Here is a 16,408-nt window from a genome sequence, read left to right as displayed (position 1 = left end):
GCTCCCCCCTGTGGCCCCCATGACCCCTGGTGGCTCCCAGGCAGCTCTCCAGCCAGCACCATACTGAGTGCTGGCAGGAGCTGGAGCTTTCTCTTTGCTCCTGCCCAGAATTTGTGTTCTCTGCCAGGGAGAATGCGGGCAGGGTATGCCCACACTCTCTCAGACAGGGAACCACAGTGTCTTGCGTGGGTGGCTCCCTGCGAAACTGTACAGTTTTGGACCAGAAGGGATGGGGCTCCTTGGGGGTAATACCAGCATGGGAAGGGATTGCGTATCCTCATTCACTTTTAAAACAATTTGGCCCGAGGGGATGGTGTCCCCAGAGCCGAAGAGTGGCTTAAGGAAGGGGCATCGCAGCCTCCTCCAGTTTAAAAAAAATTGGGACTCGTGATGGCCCTGGGAGGGGGGGGCAGCATGCCCCATCCCTTAAAAAAAAGCAACCCTAAGGGTTGGGGTCCCTGGGCCCAAGAGTGGCTCGGGGAGGGAGACCACATCCCCCCATCCTCTTTATTTGCTAATCGGCTCTAGGGGTAAGTGGTCCCTGGGGCCTCGTAGAGGCTTGGGGGGAGCGTGCGTCCTCTTCTCTTTTATTAATGTGTAGGCCACAGGGGTGGGTTCTCCAGAGCCATAATCAGCTCAGGAAGTTGGGCCCACGCATGCCTCCCTCAACAAATAATAGTATACATTGACCCATGGGCCCTGGCCCACCCCAGAGGTTATATTTATTTTTCAAAAAATAATTGCCAGCAATTTGTTTTTTTTTCTGCGATCTTGCGGGAGTAATGTAGGATTGCGGAAAATAATCATATTTTGGCCTCGGGAGGGATTCCTTTGGGACCTTCCCCACAGGGCTTGGGAGGCAGTGAATCCATACCCTGATCCCTTAAATCTTTTTGCAACAACATTTTCAGGACAAGGGACTAAGTCCCTGAGTCCTATAATGGTTGTTGCAACATTTTTGTTCATATTGCAGCCAGTCAATCAGAGCTCTTGCGCCTGCTGTTTTATCAACATGTCAATCACTTGACAAGAATAGCTAAATAGCCATAATTGAGACAAGTCGACTTGGCTCATGAAGCAAAAAAGCAAGCCCTTTTCTCTCGTCATTAGAAGCATGACACCTCACTCACTTGTTCTGTGCTAGATATGACCCTCTTTTATGTGGTATCCCTCCAGAATGTGTCCTTCGGTTGCTGAACCCACTTTTGTTGGCCATAGAACTCTGTGCACTTTACTCCTGCTACTCAGTGTTAAAATGCTTGCACGTTCACTTTAAATATGGTAAAATTGACATATTACTAAGTTAGTAAATTTCATTTACTTATAAGTCCCTAAGGTATGGTACTAAATGTACCCAGGCCAAGTAAAATAAATGCTACTACTGGCTTGTAATACTCATTGTACCACCCACTAAAGTGTCAACATGTGTCATGACCTGTTCCTGCTGCCTGAGTATGCAGTTTGAACTGTCATTCCGGCTTGATAAACTAAACATTTTGGCAAGCCTAAACCTCCTTTTTCATACCTATAAGTCACCCCTAAGATAGATCCTAAATGCCCATAGGACAGGCTGAATGATATTTAAAAAGTAGTACATTTATATTTAATGTTTTACATGTCCTGGCAGTGAAAACCCTTCAAAGTCATTTTTCACTGTGGTAAGGCTGGCTCTTCCGCTGGCAAACACAGGGTTACACTATAAATAGTTATTGTGCTTAATTTCAGTTTGAGAGATGCTAGAAAATTGACTGAAGGACTTCTTTTAAAGGTAATTTAAAATCCAACGTAATGGTTAAGTCAGATTTTATATTACTATTATTTGTAGATGGACTAGAATCAAGGAGGCATATGAAGGTCCCACAAAATCATTTTGCGTATAAGTTCACCTTACTTCCACAAATGCTTGATTTACAAGCACATGGAATTCATGAAGGTGAACTTACACTTGTACATATATTAACTTTGTGTAATATTACCTCTCAATTATTTAATTTTGATGATGGCTAAATCTCTCACTGGGACAGGGAGCGAGCATTTCAAGCTGTGAAAGTGAAGAAACTTGGACGTTTATGAGTATTCACATTATATTTTGACAACTCATTCTCACTCTTAAAATTATTGGAGATTTGCTCCTGTTAAAGGTGAAACTAAATCCCTATCAGACTGGGAATGTACAGGAAATGCACCCCAAGATTGGTGGGGTGCAGGGGAAAGGACTTCTTCACAGGTTATGTTTTCATCTTTGTGGGGGGAAAAACGATGCGATAGCACACGTGCGAGGGCATTTCCAACATGCAGTTGGACCATATGTATAAGGCACATGTGAAAAGTAGCAAAGGTTACTTCTATAAAACTCCAACTTTCATGAGTTGAAAGAGTGCTTTTGCAACCATTCGGAAGTCTACACCCATGTGAGATAGCAGACCCGAGGTTACAAATTTCTTTATTTTTTTAATAGGCCCGCCTTGTTTAAAAACATACCCTTCTTGGATCACTCTTTTGCCCCATCCATACTTTTACCTCTGAGGAGCAGGAAGGATGAGATGTTTCATGGGAAGGTGACCTCAATTGCACCAATAGATGCACTCCCCTCTGTAATCCTCAAAGAAGGAATCCTTTGGAATCTAGTAAACCAGACAACAGGTTTGTTTTGAGGCTGGAGCTTGATCTTGGTTTTGGTAGTACTTATGACTGATGACTTGCAGGTAAATCTGCCTAAATGTGGATATGACAAATCAAAACCAAGGCTCCCCTTGTTACTAAGGATTCTTATTTATAGGCACAATGCAGCTGACAAGTCCAGGCAGCATTGTTTGTCAGTGCGAAGTCTACTAACATCCTGGGTCATCACTCTCATAAACTTAGAAATTGCTAACAGAATCACTTGCCAATGGGCCAATAGAATCATTTAAGCTGTTGTATTTTTCATGATATTGTAATTATTTATAATATATAATAAAATCTTACCTACCAGTACTAGGTCACGCTCATTGTAATGACCTTTTTAGCAGAATGTAGGCAGACCCACAGAGGTCACAAGTTCAGACACTAACACAGGCAAATTTGAAAGGTTCTCAATAAAAGAGCATGTCTCATGTAGACAAACTCAACATGACTTCTCTCCTCTGTTTCCCAATATTGAATGATAGAAATTTATAATGCTGAAAATTAGGAAGTGAAATCATTATGTGCCTTTTCACTTTGGGAAAAAGTACTGTAAACTTTTTTCCCTCAAATGGAATACGTTGTTCAGAGAACGCAGCACTACTTGAAAGAAAAGCCAAAGGACTATGGAGCATATTGACTAGAAAATGTGAGCGCACGGAGCAGCGCCAAATTTGGCAGTGCCGCACTCTGACATTTTCAAAACGCAGGGATGTGCCATATGTATTACAATACGGCGCACCCCTGTGCTTTCCCTAGCGCTGGTGCTAAAATTAGTTGCCTAGCGCCAATGCAGACACCCTTGCACCATAGTGCAAGGGTACCTACTTTGCAGGGGATGATTGTTATGTGCAGGAAGGTGCCCCTTCCTGCACATAAACCATCCGTAATGGCTATTTTTTATTTCTATGTGTGTGCTGAATTTTGTAGTTCACGTAGAAGTAGCAAACCATCATTATTTAATGATTTTTTATCTGCAGGAAGGGACGCCTTCCTGCAGATAAACAATAATTAAAGGCTTTTTGCTCTTTCTATGTGTGCTGTACAACAAGGAGAAATAAAAGCATTTCCCCTTATGCGCCATCCTAACGCCTGTTCTTGCAGCTCCATGTAAATCTGGGGCGGCGGCAAAAAGTAATTGGTGTTGCGGTGGACACCCACAGCAACACCCATTGCACGCCCTTTGCCACAGAGGACTGAAGCGGAAAGGGACATTTTTACAAGGTGGTTTTATGCCACACTAAGTTGCTTAGCCCCACCTTGTAAATATTGAAAATGCGCTATGCCACCGGTGTGTAACAAAAAGTGACACTCCGGTGGCGATAGGGGCTTGTAAATATGCCCCGATGTACCGAAGAAACACTGCAAGTTTCAAATGTCTTTGTGACTCATAATATTAACAATGGGATTCCTGAAGAAGAGAAGCAACAAAATGGTTATAATATGAGAGCAAGTTATTGCATATTGAATCCAGAGTGAGAATCCGAAGTCTTGAATATGCTAAAGCATGGGGCACAGTAAATACCAGTTTTACTGGGGACGGTTTGGAAGGGAGTACACACACCGCAGAAGAGCGAGTGAAAGTTAGAACACATAGTGCCACAGCCCTAGTGAAACATCTATTTAGTACAAAAACTAATTTTTAGAAATAAAGTTATACTAAAATAATAGAAAACAGAGGAATAATAAGAGAAATTCTAAAAAAAAAGAAAATTGTGAACCCCTTATAGAATTCTACTCAGGGAGCACAATTTTAATAAGTGGAAAAATGATAAGGAGATGGTATGGAAAACGTGGTTGAGGAGAAATGAGGGTAGAGAAGGGATCTCCCCCAAAAAATGGAGAAAAGTGTTAACAGGAGTATGAAAGAGGGTGTTTGAGAATGCTCCATCAAAACAAAAACAAGGGAGGGAGGAAAAAGGAGGAGAATGAGAAACGACAGGTAATGTGCAAGGCGCAAAATAAGTAGAAAACGGGAATTGGTGTTGGAGTAGCCTCCTGGATCAGCAATTTAAAAACAAACTTGAAACATCACCCAGTTGGTGGATGTTAGAAGGGAAGGGGGAGAAGACCTGAGAAACCTCATAGAAAAATTAGCAGAAAGAAACCGTTATAAATATTAAAACAGTTTACACCTCAAAAGCATAAAGAAGCAAATTTAAATAAATGTGTTTTATGAAAAAGGTTCTACCAAAAGTTAAAGTTAGTGGTGAAATGGTTTCTCAGAATTGATGTTTACCAGTTAATTTTGCTATGAAACCACATACAACTTTCCTGTCCTCCTCACTATTTCCATATATTATTGTGTGGCAAAGGTTGAACCTCCAGGGGGTGCATAGAGTAGATCTGCCAGAGAAATGGTTGTGTCCTCTTGCGAAGAATGCAGAGGTGTGCTCCTGCTTGAGATCGATAGGCAAGTGCTTGGTCATCCTCTAGTATGATTACCGGTCACTACAATCGATGTACTGTCTGTCACCCGGAGGAGAAGCATAGTGACAAAGTCTGTGTTCCTTGCTGATAACCTTCGTTAAGCTCTATCCTTCTCTACTCATCTCAGTTGTAACACCCGCCGAATGAGAAAGACAGCAGTTTGACTGACACTGTACTTGCTTAACCCAGAAAGTGACTTGGGGAATGGCCATTATTATGTGTTTGCACAATCAGAACTACCTTGTGAAAAGGGCAACTAACACATGCATACACTTTATTTGTACATGTTTGTATATGATGTCTGTCTCTTGTGTTTACTTACCCTGTTGTTTCAAGGACTGTGACGAAGAAGAGTAAGAATCACTGTAATGATGATGACTGGTAAGTAAGTATTCCAGATATTGCACATACCTCACTGGTAAATGAGGGGAGAGAGAAGAGGAGCTCTCATACATTAACCATATTTATATGGTTTCTTGATTGAGAAATATAAAGATAGTCATGGTACATACAAGGTATTCAAGGATAGAGGTTTTGCTAGATTTTACGACAAAAATATGACGTACAACATTTTAATAGGAAGAAATATATATGGTGCAGTGCTTTTTCTAAAAGCCACTCGCCTGGTAATAGTTTGCCCCAGATAATATATACTGTGTTGTGGGCTGCTCATCTTTAATGCTAGGTTTGATACATGTCGCCATGACTTCCCTTGCATGTTTTGCAGGGACATGCACATAGGTATCATGTTCACAGGCAGATTCCAGACATATCGAATGTTCCGTTTGGACCTCAGCACTCCAGTGCAATACATGGGCCCAGGGAAAAACATACGTGCACATCTACCACCATACCTCTGGACGAGCTCAGCCACAGGTTTGTATTTTTTTCAAAAGAGAAACCTACTTGAGATAAAAAAAAAAACAGTTTACTCCAGCACTCACAGTAATAACAGTATGTAAATTTTGAAATATGGTCTTTTTACTATTCAGTTATGAGGCAGGCTTCCTGCACTCATACACATTCATAACATTCAAATTTATAATGTAATCTTACTTCCCTTTCCATATTTATGAGAAATTTTGATGGGTGTTTTTTATGCGATAATATCAGGCGGAATGCTAACCCATCGCCTCAAACCACTGTAAAGTCGTTCTGTTACATAATTGACATCGGCACATTCTTTCATTATACAAGATTTAGCATGCATCTGCTCGGAGAACTCTCCAAAATAGATGACTTTTTCTGCATTCCCTATTATCAATTCAAATTAGCCCCGGTTTCCTGAAGCTAGCCTATGGATTTTACAGTTGACAGTAAGGAAAAACATTGAATGTAATGACTGCCTTAAATTATTCAGGGCTAGTTAAACCCAGTTCAGTCTAATCTAGAAAGAGAGAGAGCACAGATTACACAGCTCAGCCATCTTTACAGTGAATTATGGGTGTGCCATCTGCAAAAAGCCTGGAAGTCTTTAATCAAAGAGAAAATTCTGTCATATTAGTGCGCATTCATTTTAGTTAGCGTAATTGGGTTCAGGGAGAGGCTAAGCAGAAAAGTTGGCGGAGACAGGGCATTTATCACCTTTTATCTTTGATAAGATATGCAAAATTGATCCTGCTGCCAAGGAGCCGGAAGCCACCAAGTGAAGCGGGACACCATTGTACCTGGCGGTGAAGGAGAAAGACAAGGTACATCAATACAGGCAGCCATTTTGTGCATGCGGCATCTTTCAGTTCTGCATTCACACGAAACTGTGTTCTGGAATCTGTAGTTTTTGTATTTTCCAATGACTATGTAGGGACCTTAAATTGCTTGTGCAAACCCATTGAATACTCAGGGGTCATGTATTGTTAGCTTCTTTCATTGGAAATTGCTACTGTATTTTTGTAATTCTTTGGTGCTTTAAATAGTGTGTCTTTTTCCCTAATTCATTGTTTTTGCTGGAATTCATACTTGTCACCTTCACGTCACGGGCAGACTTCTACCCGACTACTTGTGTAATGTTAGGGCTCTTTAACCATCCTTTGCCGCTATTTCGATTAATGCTCAGAAATGAAAAGCACATAGCCTCAAAACGTCTTTATATTTGTCATATGCAGGAAACGTTTGCATTGACACTGTGAGTTTATTTACTTACCTACCTATGTAATTATTTGTTGTATCGCATATGAAACTATGCACATCTGGTTTGCATTGCGAGAAGCATTAATTACACGAATTCATTGAACTTTGAAGTTCATTATCCTTCTCATTTCAAAATTGTAGGTTGTGAACGTGTCCACCGTAGGTAAATTGTATTGTCTGTCAATCTTTATCACACTAATTCTGTCACTAAGACTTTGTATTGACTATTCAACGCTAAAATTAGCGTACAATATTAATGTATTCATTGAAAATAAAACTTGAAAACAGCCCATATTTAAGTTAACTCACAACGCATTATTACAAGAAACCAAAACACGTTATCCCTCCTATTGCTCCAACCTGACAGCCGTAGAGAACACCATCCACTCCTCCCAAGAACTCTGCGACACCCTAGCAGACTACTTCTAGAACAAGCTCACCAATATTTACATCAATTTCAACATCCAACCCACCACCCTTATATCCCCGACGACCTCAACCAACCAGCAAACACAAGCCAAACCATCACCACCTGGTCACTGCTCACTGCCCTCACCGCCTCAGCCATCATGTCTTCCATCCACTCTGGGGCATCTACCAAACCCTGCCCCCAACACCTCTACAACCTCGCAACAAACCTATCAGCACGCAACTCACCATCATCCTCAACACCTCCATCTCCACAGCAACCTTCCTGGACAGATAGAAACACACAGACATCAGACCCCTCCTAAGAAAGCCTCCCCTGACCCTGACGATCTAAAAATGTATCGTCTGATCTCCCTGCTCCCCATTCTTGGAACAAAACTACCTACTGGATGTCTCTCAATCAGGAATCTATGCCAACCACAGCACTGAGACCGTGCTGATCACTGCCACTGATGACATCAGAACACTCTTCGGTTGCGGAGAAAACGTGGCCATGAACCTCCTCAACCCCTCCACGGCGTTCGACACAGTCTCCCACAACACCCTCATCAATAGACTCCACAACATAGGCATATAGCAAGAGGCCCTCAAGTGGATCGCCTCCTTCCTCACAGGATGCACACAGAGCATCCAACTGCCTCCCTTCACCTCTGCACCCAAAGACATCATTTGGGGCATACTACAAGGATCATTCTTCAGCCTCACCCTGTTCAACATCTACATGACCCCCCTCGCTGATGTTGTCAGATCCCATGGACACGGCTTGGTCTACTCATGGAACATTTAATACTACCTGATCAGTCGGGCTTCGTGCCCAGGCGTGCTACGTCTCATAACTTGCGGACATTATTCACAATCTTGAATAACGTGTCTTCGGAGTTGCCTTTGGCGACGGTTTTCCTAGATGTCACAAAGGCCTTCGACTCCATTGAGTGGGACTATGTGTTTGGGGTGATGTCCCGTATGGCATTCCCCCCCTTTTTCTTGATTCGATACGATTGTTGTATTGTTCACCTACAGCTAGAGTGGTGATTAATGGTAAAACGTCTGAGGGTTTTTGATAACGAGAGGTACAAGGCAGGGATGCCCCTTATCGCCCCTGCTGTTCGCGTTTGCAGTGGAGCCACTGGCGGCTAAATTGCGTCAACATCACTGTGACAGAGCACTGCAATGTAACCTGAGGCAGATATTAGTTTCCCTCTACGCAGACGACATCACACTTTATATACGACATCCCCAACAGAACTTGAATGTTATCCTTCGAGAATTTATAGTCTTTGGAAGGCTCTCAGGGGTACAGATAAACTGCCCTTACGGATGCAACACGTCGCTTTCCCCCAGGATTATCCGATGGCATGGTGCGAGGATGAACTGAAATATTTAGGCATCCGCATGACGAGAGATAGGGACGAATTGATGCGTCTTAATTACGGAACCACTATGATGCGAATTGCAGATAATATATCGAGATGGATCACCCTCCTCCTTTCCATGGCGGGATGTGTGTCCTTGATTAAGATGGTTATATTGCCACAACTGCTCTACCTTTTTCTTAATATTCCCTTTCACCCGGGGACATTCTTTTTTAAACAATTACGATCAGAACTGACACGATTAGTGTGGGGAGGTAAAACGGGGAGGTAAAACTGAGAAATTACAATGGAATGTCTTAACGAGGCCATACTCTCAGGGATGGTTTGGTGTACCGAATTTTGAATTGTATTATTACAGCGCACAGGCACATTATGCCCACTTTTGGGTACATCAGCCGCGTTATATGCCTCAAGTGGCAGCGGAGCACTGGCTTGCTCTTCCTATCCCCATTGAAGGAGCATTGTACACTCCGACTCCCGCCCGAGATACGGCTCCGATCACGGTGAGCTGCACGGTGGCTGCATGGGCGCATATGAGTAAGACGTTGGAGGCGCCTATGCTTTATTCAACACTGTTACCGCTGGTGTATCACCCTGCCATGCCTCTTCTTCAGGAAACACTATTCCACAAGTTTAAAGATCGAACTCGGATGCAAACTTGGGGGGACATGTATCACAAGGGGACATTCCGCACAGTAGCGCATATGTTCCAGAATATACCACAAACACCACTAGACACCTTCCTGTACATTCGCTTGCGGCAGGGAATTCACTGTATTACTCCTGATTTCCAACATTCACACCACTGCAGTTGACACTTCAAAGTGAAAAGGCAAAAAGGAAGTGTATGAGTACTGGACGCAGATTTTTAAGGCATTGTCCACTATGATAAACGCTCAGATTGACATGTCACCACTGATCGGTTTGTTGGGATACGTGGAGTGGCTACGGGCGAAACATCGTAAGTTTGTTGCCCTGGCGTTGCTCCTAGCTAAGAGGAGAGTGGCGTGTCGCTGGGGAAGAGGTAGGGCGCCCAAATTTAAGTTGTGGCTTAATGATTTAATATACTGCCAGGAGCAGTTGGTGATCTATGCAGAACTTCTACCAGCCGCATCCAGGCCCCGTGATATCTGGGCACCACTGCAATGTTATCTACTGTCACACCCTCGGAGCAGTCCTCCTGTGGAGGAGTGAGCCCATTGAAGCACAAGCACTGTTATACATAATTGTGGAGTACCGAGACTGGGGCACACCTGTTGATGTTCTCTTGTACAGGTTTGACCTGAGAAATGATTGAGTGTTAACTACTTGGCTGGTTGATGCCCTCCTGAGTTGTGCTGGAGATGCCATTTTCCCCGCCTGTCCTTCCCCTTCTCTAGGACCTGTGTTCTTTCCTGGAGTTTGAATTTCTGCTGCTTTTGTATTGAGAATGTGCTATATTTTAACTGCTTGCCTTGATATAATAACGTTGACCACTTCAAAGAGGACTAATCAATGTACAGATGACAACTGTTTGTAATGTTACGATACATTAAGATGACTGTATGTGTATGACTACATGTGTACCATGTTGGTGGCTGTTTGTTTCTTTTTTTTGTTTTTGTTGTTGGCAAAAAGTCAATAAAAAGAATTTAAAAAACATATAAGGAGTCAGGTTGGAGCACCTTGAGCCCCTAGACCTTTTGGTGGGGTCCCAATTTTTTTTTTAAATGGGTTTCCTTGGGGTTCCGTTGCTCCACTGATTCATGTGACACCCAACGTAAAATGTCTGGGGATTCTATCCGGATCCACGGCTATGGAAGGAAACCCCAGTGATGTCACATTGGGTATCACATGTATTTGCATATCCATGGAGCCCCTCCAAAAAGGAGGGGTTGGGGTGCCTGATGGGTGGTTGTAGCACACTCATGTAGCACACGTCCAAAGGCTATGTGTCGTGTGGTGTTGGCCGCAGTACCTCATCTGTGCCCAACTCCACTCTGTGCACGGCCAACGGCCATGCACGGTGTGGAATTGGCGTTATGTACAGTAATAAAATATTACTTTATGTAAAAAAAACAACTAGAAATTCGCAGAATAAAAGGTTAAAGTGACGTTATAGTTCGATAAAGACCTCAGTTACAAATGCTGTTTTAAATGTACAAAATCACTGAAATCCACCAGTTATAGTTATGTCAAGTAACTATAACGTGTGTCCTAAGGTAACTATAACTAGCACCTTCACCTATGTTGATTATTTTAAGCTTTCTTTTGTTAAAGACTTAAGTTTATAGATCAGAAATACAAAGGATGTTTTACGTACCATTGAAGGCATTAGGTTTGAATCGGATTTCATCATGTTCCCATTTAATTTCACAAGTCTTTACACATTAATTGAACATAAGGACAGAGTAAAGGCAGTGGAGTACCCTTTGCAAAGCAGATCACTTAAGAATTATGTGTGGCATCGCCATCGTCCACAAGAACACCATCCGTATCACAACCAGCTCCGACGACACCTTCGCCGCCGCTGAACACCTTCACTTCCAGATACACACCGACCCCAAGACCACCCTCAGAGGCACCCTCATCTACAGACCCCCGGGACCACGCACACTATTCAGCAAAGACTTCGCCGACTTCATCAGCCCACACGCCCTCCCCTCCGCTGACTACATCCTCCTAGGGGACCTCAACTTCCACCTGGAGAACAACAACGACCGCAACACCACCACCTTGCTGGACAACCTCGCCAACCTCGGACTCAAGCAACTGGTGACCACCCCCACCCACTACGCCGGCCACACGCTTGACCCTGTCCGCTCCTCCAGCAAGGACATCTCCTTCAGCCACGCCACCGGACTCCACTGGACAGACCACAGCTGGGTCCACTTCAGCTTCAGAAGGACCACGCTCCACCACCACCCGCAACAGGTTCCCCGCAGAAGCTGGAACAAGATCACAGCCGACCAGCTCGCCACATCCCTGAGCCAGAACCCTCCCGCCAGCTCAGCGAACCCCAACCAAGCCGCCAACAACCTCACAAGGTGGATCAGCAACTGCGCAGACGACCTCGCTCCACTGAAGATCCCCCCGTCAGACCCGGCAACAAGAAAGCATCCTGGTTCACCGACGAACTCAAGAGCTCTAAGAAGAACTGCTGAGCCCTCGAGAAAGCCTGGCGCAGAGACCCGACACCAGACAACATGACCACCCTCAAGCTCGCCACTCGAAAACACCACCAGCTGATCCACACCACCAAGAAAACCACATTCAAGGAACGACTAGACAACAACGCTCACAACAGCAAAGAACTCTTCAACATCGTTAAAGAGCTCTCGAACCCTAGCGCCGGAAACAACGACATCACCCCATCGCAAGACCTCTGCAACTCGCTCGCCTCGTTCTTCCACAGCAAGATTGCAGATATACACAACAGTTTCAGCACACTGCCGACGCACCCTACGACCACACCAACGCCCCCCACCACCACTCTCAGCGCCTGGACCCCGATCAACACCGAAGACACCATCTGCACAATGAACTCCATCCACGCCGGATCACCAACCTTCCCCTGCCCTCACCACGTTTTCAACAAGGCCGACTCCGTCATCGCACCCCATCTCCGGGACATCATCAACACCTCCTTCGACACCGCCACCTTCCCAGAGAGCTGAAAGCACGCCGAACTCAGTGCCCTACTGAAGAAACCATCAGCGGACCCCACCAACCTCAAAAACTGCCGCCCCATCTCGCTCCTTCCTTTTCCTGCCAAAGTCATCGAGAAGACCGTCAACAGACAACTGGCCGCCTTCCTCGAGACGAATGGATCCCTCGACCACTCGCAGTCCGGTTTCAGAGCCAACCACAGCACCGAGACCGCCCTCATCGCAGCCACAGACGACATCCGAGCCCTGCTTGACAACGGGGAAACAGCGGCACTCATCCTCCTGGACCTCTCCGCGGCGTTCGACGCGGTCTGCCACCGCACCCTAGTGCAGCGCCTCAGCAACATCGGAATTCAGGAGAAGGCACTGGAGTGGATCATCTCCTTCCTCGCCGGAAGAACCCAGAGAGTCCACCTCCCCCGTTCAGATCAGAGGCCACTGAAGTCATCTGCGGTGTACCACAAGGATCATCGCTCAGCCCCACGCTGTTCAACATCTACATGAGCCCCCTCGTGCCCATCGCACGCCAACACAACCTCAACATCATCTCCTACGCCGACGACACCCAGCTGATCCTCTCACTCACCAACGACCCAGCAACCGCCAGAACCAACCTACACGAAGGGATGAAAGACGTAGCCGAGTGGATGATGAACAGCCGCCTGAAACTGAACTCAGATAAGACGGAAGTCCTCATCCTGGGATCATCACCCTCAGCCTGGGACCACTCCTGGTGGCCCCCTGCCCTGGGCAGCGCACCCAAACCGACGGACCGCGCACGCAACCTGGGCTTCATCCTGGACTCCTGCCTCTCGATGACCAGACAAGTCAACGCCGTCTCCTCGTCTTGCTTCAACATCCTACGCATGCTACGGTAGATCTTCCGGTGGATCCCCACCGAAACCAGGAAGACGGTCACCCAGGCGCTTGTCACCAGCCGACTGGACTACGGGAACTCCCTCTACGCCGGAACCACAGCCAAAATTCAGAGAAGACTCCAGCGCATTCAGAACGCCTCAGCACGACTCATCCTGGACATCCCCCGACACAGCCACATCTCCGGACACCTGAGAGACCTGCACTGGCTCCCCGTCAGCAAGAGAATCACGTTCTGACTCCTCACCCACGCGCACAAATCTCTACACAACCAAGGCCCTAGATACCTCAATGACCTCCTGACCTTCTACACTCCAACCCGCCAGCTGCGATCAACCAGCCACGCCCTCGCCGCCGTTCCCCGCATCCAAAGAGCCAAAACGGGAGGAAGATCCTTCTCCTACCTGGCGGCCAAGATGTGGAACTCCCTCCCCATCCACCTCCGCCTGACCCAAGACCACCTCTCCTTCAGGAAGCAACTCAAGACCTGGCTGTTCGAGCAGTAGCGGACCCCACCCCCCCCCCCCAAGCACCTTGAGACCCACCGGGTGAGTAGCGCACTATACAAATGCCTTGATTGATTGATTACGAGCACAATCGCATGGTTGTACAGTGAATGGAGTATTGCCAAAATCAGAACATATTCCTATATGGAGGCAAATAGTACAGACAAAAAAAGGAACAGCTATGGGCACCTGGTTAGCCCTCAGCTGAGCAAATGTATTTGTGTACTGGTGGGAGAAGCAGGTGGCCTGGGCAGTTGAGTGCCATCAAAGAGCAGAGCTCTTGGTTCTTTGGGTCTGCTACATAGACACCTTTTTATTGTTCGGAAAGGAACACAAAACGTAGCAGAAGAATATATTGATAACATGATACACATCTCACTATTTAGCAAACCCACAGTGGATAACTCCCTCCTACATTGTAGAAGTAACCATCCACATAATCTCAAATAGAGTATCCCCTATTCTGAACTCCTACATATTAAACAGAGTTGTTCTACTGAGTGTGATTTACTAAGAGCAGAGGCTGATTTGATAAGTAGATTCAAAGCTAGGCAGTACCTCATGTCTGTCTTCAATACAGCCAGAATTAAAGTTAATCACGCACACATGATGAACTGCTCCTAGATAGGAAAACATTTGAAAATGCGACACATGTTAGGATGATAACAGATTTTTCAGTGCTGATATGTACTATCTTTTGAAAAAACTGGCAGATACTTCGAACAGACAGCATTATATGAAAAAATATACCTATACTACCCCAGATCACATAAAGGAGAAGTCCTTCCCTAAAAGACTATCGGGTACATAGTCAATCAATCAATCAATCAATCACGGCATTTGTAAAGCGCGCTACTCACCCGGGAGGGTCTCAAGGCGCTGGGGGAGGGGTAAGTTACTGCTCGAACAGCCAGGTCTTGAGCTGCTTCCTGAAGGAGAGATGGTCTTGGGTTCGCCGAAGGTGGGTGGGGAGGGAGTTCCAAGTCTTGGCTGCCAGGTAGGAGAAGGATCTTCCTCCGGCGGTGGCTCTGCGGATGCGTGGAACGGTGTTGAGTGCATGGCTGGTCGATCGTAGCTGGCGGGTGGGCGTGTAGAAGGTCATGCGGTCGTTGAGGTACTTGGGGCCCAGGTTGTGGAGAGCCTTGTGTGCGTGGGTGAGGAGTCTGAACGTGATTCTCTTGCTGACGGGGAGCCAGTGCAGGTCTCTCAGGTGTCTGGTGATGTGGCTGTGTCGGGGGATGTCGAGGATGAGTCGTGCGGAGGCGTTCTGGATGCGTTGGAGTCTTTTTTGAAGTTTGGCTGTGGTTCCGGCGTAGAGGGTGTTCCCGTAGTCTAGTCGGCTGGTGACGAGTGCCTGGGTGACGGTCTTCCTGGTTTCCGGGGGGATCCATCTGAAGATCTTGCGGAGCATGCGCAGGGTGTTGAAGCACGAGGCTGAGACGGCGTTGACTTGCCTGGTCATTGACAGGGAGGAGTCCAAGATGATGTCCAGGTTTCGTGCGTGGTCCATTGGTTTGGGAGCGGTGCCCAGGGCCGGGGGCCACCAGGAGTCGTCCCAGGCGGAGGGTGATGATCCCAGGACGAGGACTTCCGTCTTGTCTGAGTTCAGTTTAAGGCGGCTGTTTCTCATCCAGTCGGCGACGTCTTTCATCCCTTCGTGTAGGTTGGCTCTAGCGGTGGTGGGGTCGTTGGTGAGGGAGAGGATGAGCTGGGTGTCGTCGGCGTAGGAGATGATGTTGAGGTTGTGCTGGCGTGCGATGGCAGCGAGGGGGCTCATGTAGACGTTGAAGAGGGTTGGGCTGAGTGAAGAACCTTGTGGTACGCCGCAGATGACTTCATTGGCCTCGGATCTGAACGGAGGGAGGCGGACTATCTGGGTTCTTCCGGTGAGGAACGAGATGATCCATTCCAGCGCTTTCTCTCGGATTCCGACGTTGCTGAGGCGCTTCACTAGGGTGCGGTGGCAGACGGTGTCGAATGCTGCAGAGAGGTCCAGGAGGATGAGGGCCGCTGTTTCTCCATTGTCGATCAGGAATCTGATGTCGTCGGTGGCTGCGATTAGGGCGGTCTCGGTGCTGTGGTTGGCTCGAAATCCGGACTGCGAGCGGTCGAGGGATCCGTTCGTCTCGAGGAAGGCGGCAAGCTGTTTGTTGACGGTCTTCTTGATGACTTTGGCCGGAAAGGGAACGAGTGAGATGGGACGTTAGTTCTTGAGGTCGGTGGGGTCCGCCGTTGGTTTCTTCAGGAGGGCGGTCAGCTCGGCGTGCTTCCAGCTCTCCGGGAAGGTGGCGGTGTGGAAGGAGGAGCTGATGGTGTCTCGGAGATGGGGTGCGATGGTGGCGTCGGCTTTGTTGAA

Source organism: Lissotriton helveticus, chromosome 5_1 (genome assembly GCF_964261635.1).
Source record: "Lissotriton helveticus chromosome 5_1, aLisHel1.1, whole genome shotgun sequence".
NCBI lineage: Eukaryota > Metazoa > Chordata > Amphibia > Caudata > Salamandridae > Lissotriton > Lissotriton helveticus.
Note: the sequence above shows the minus strand (reverse complement) of the source record.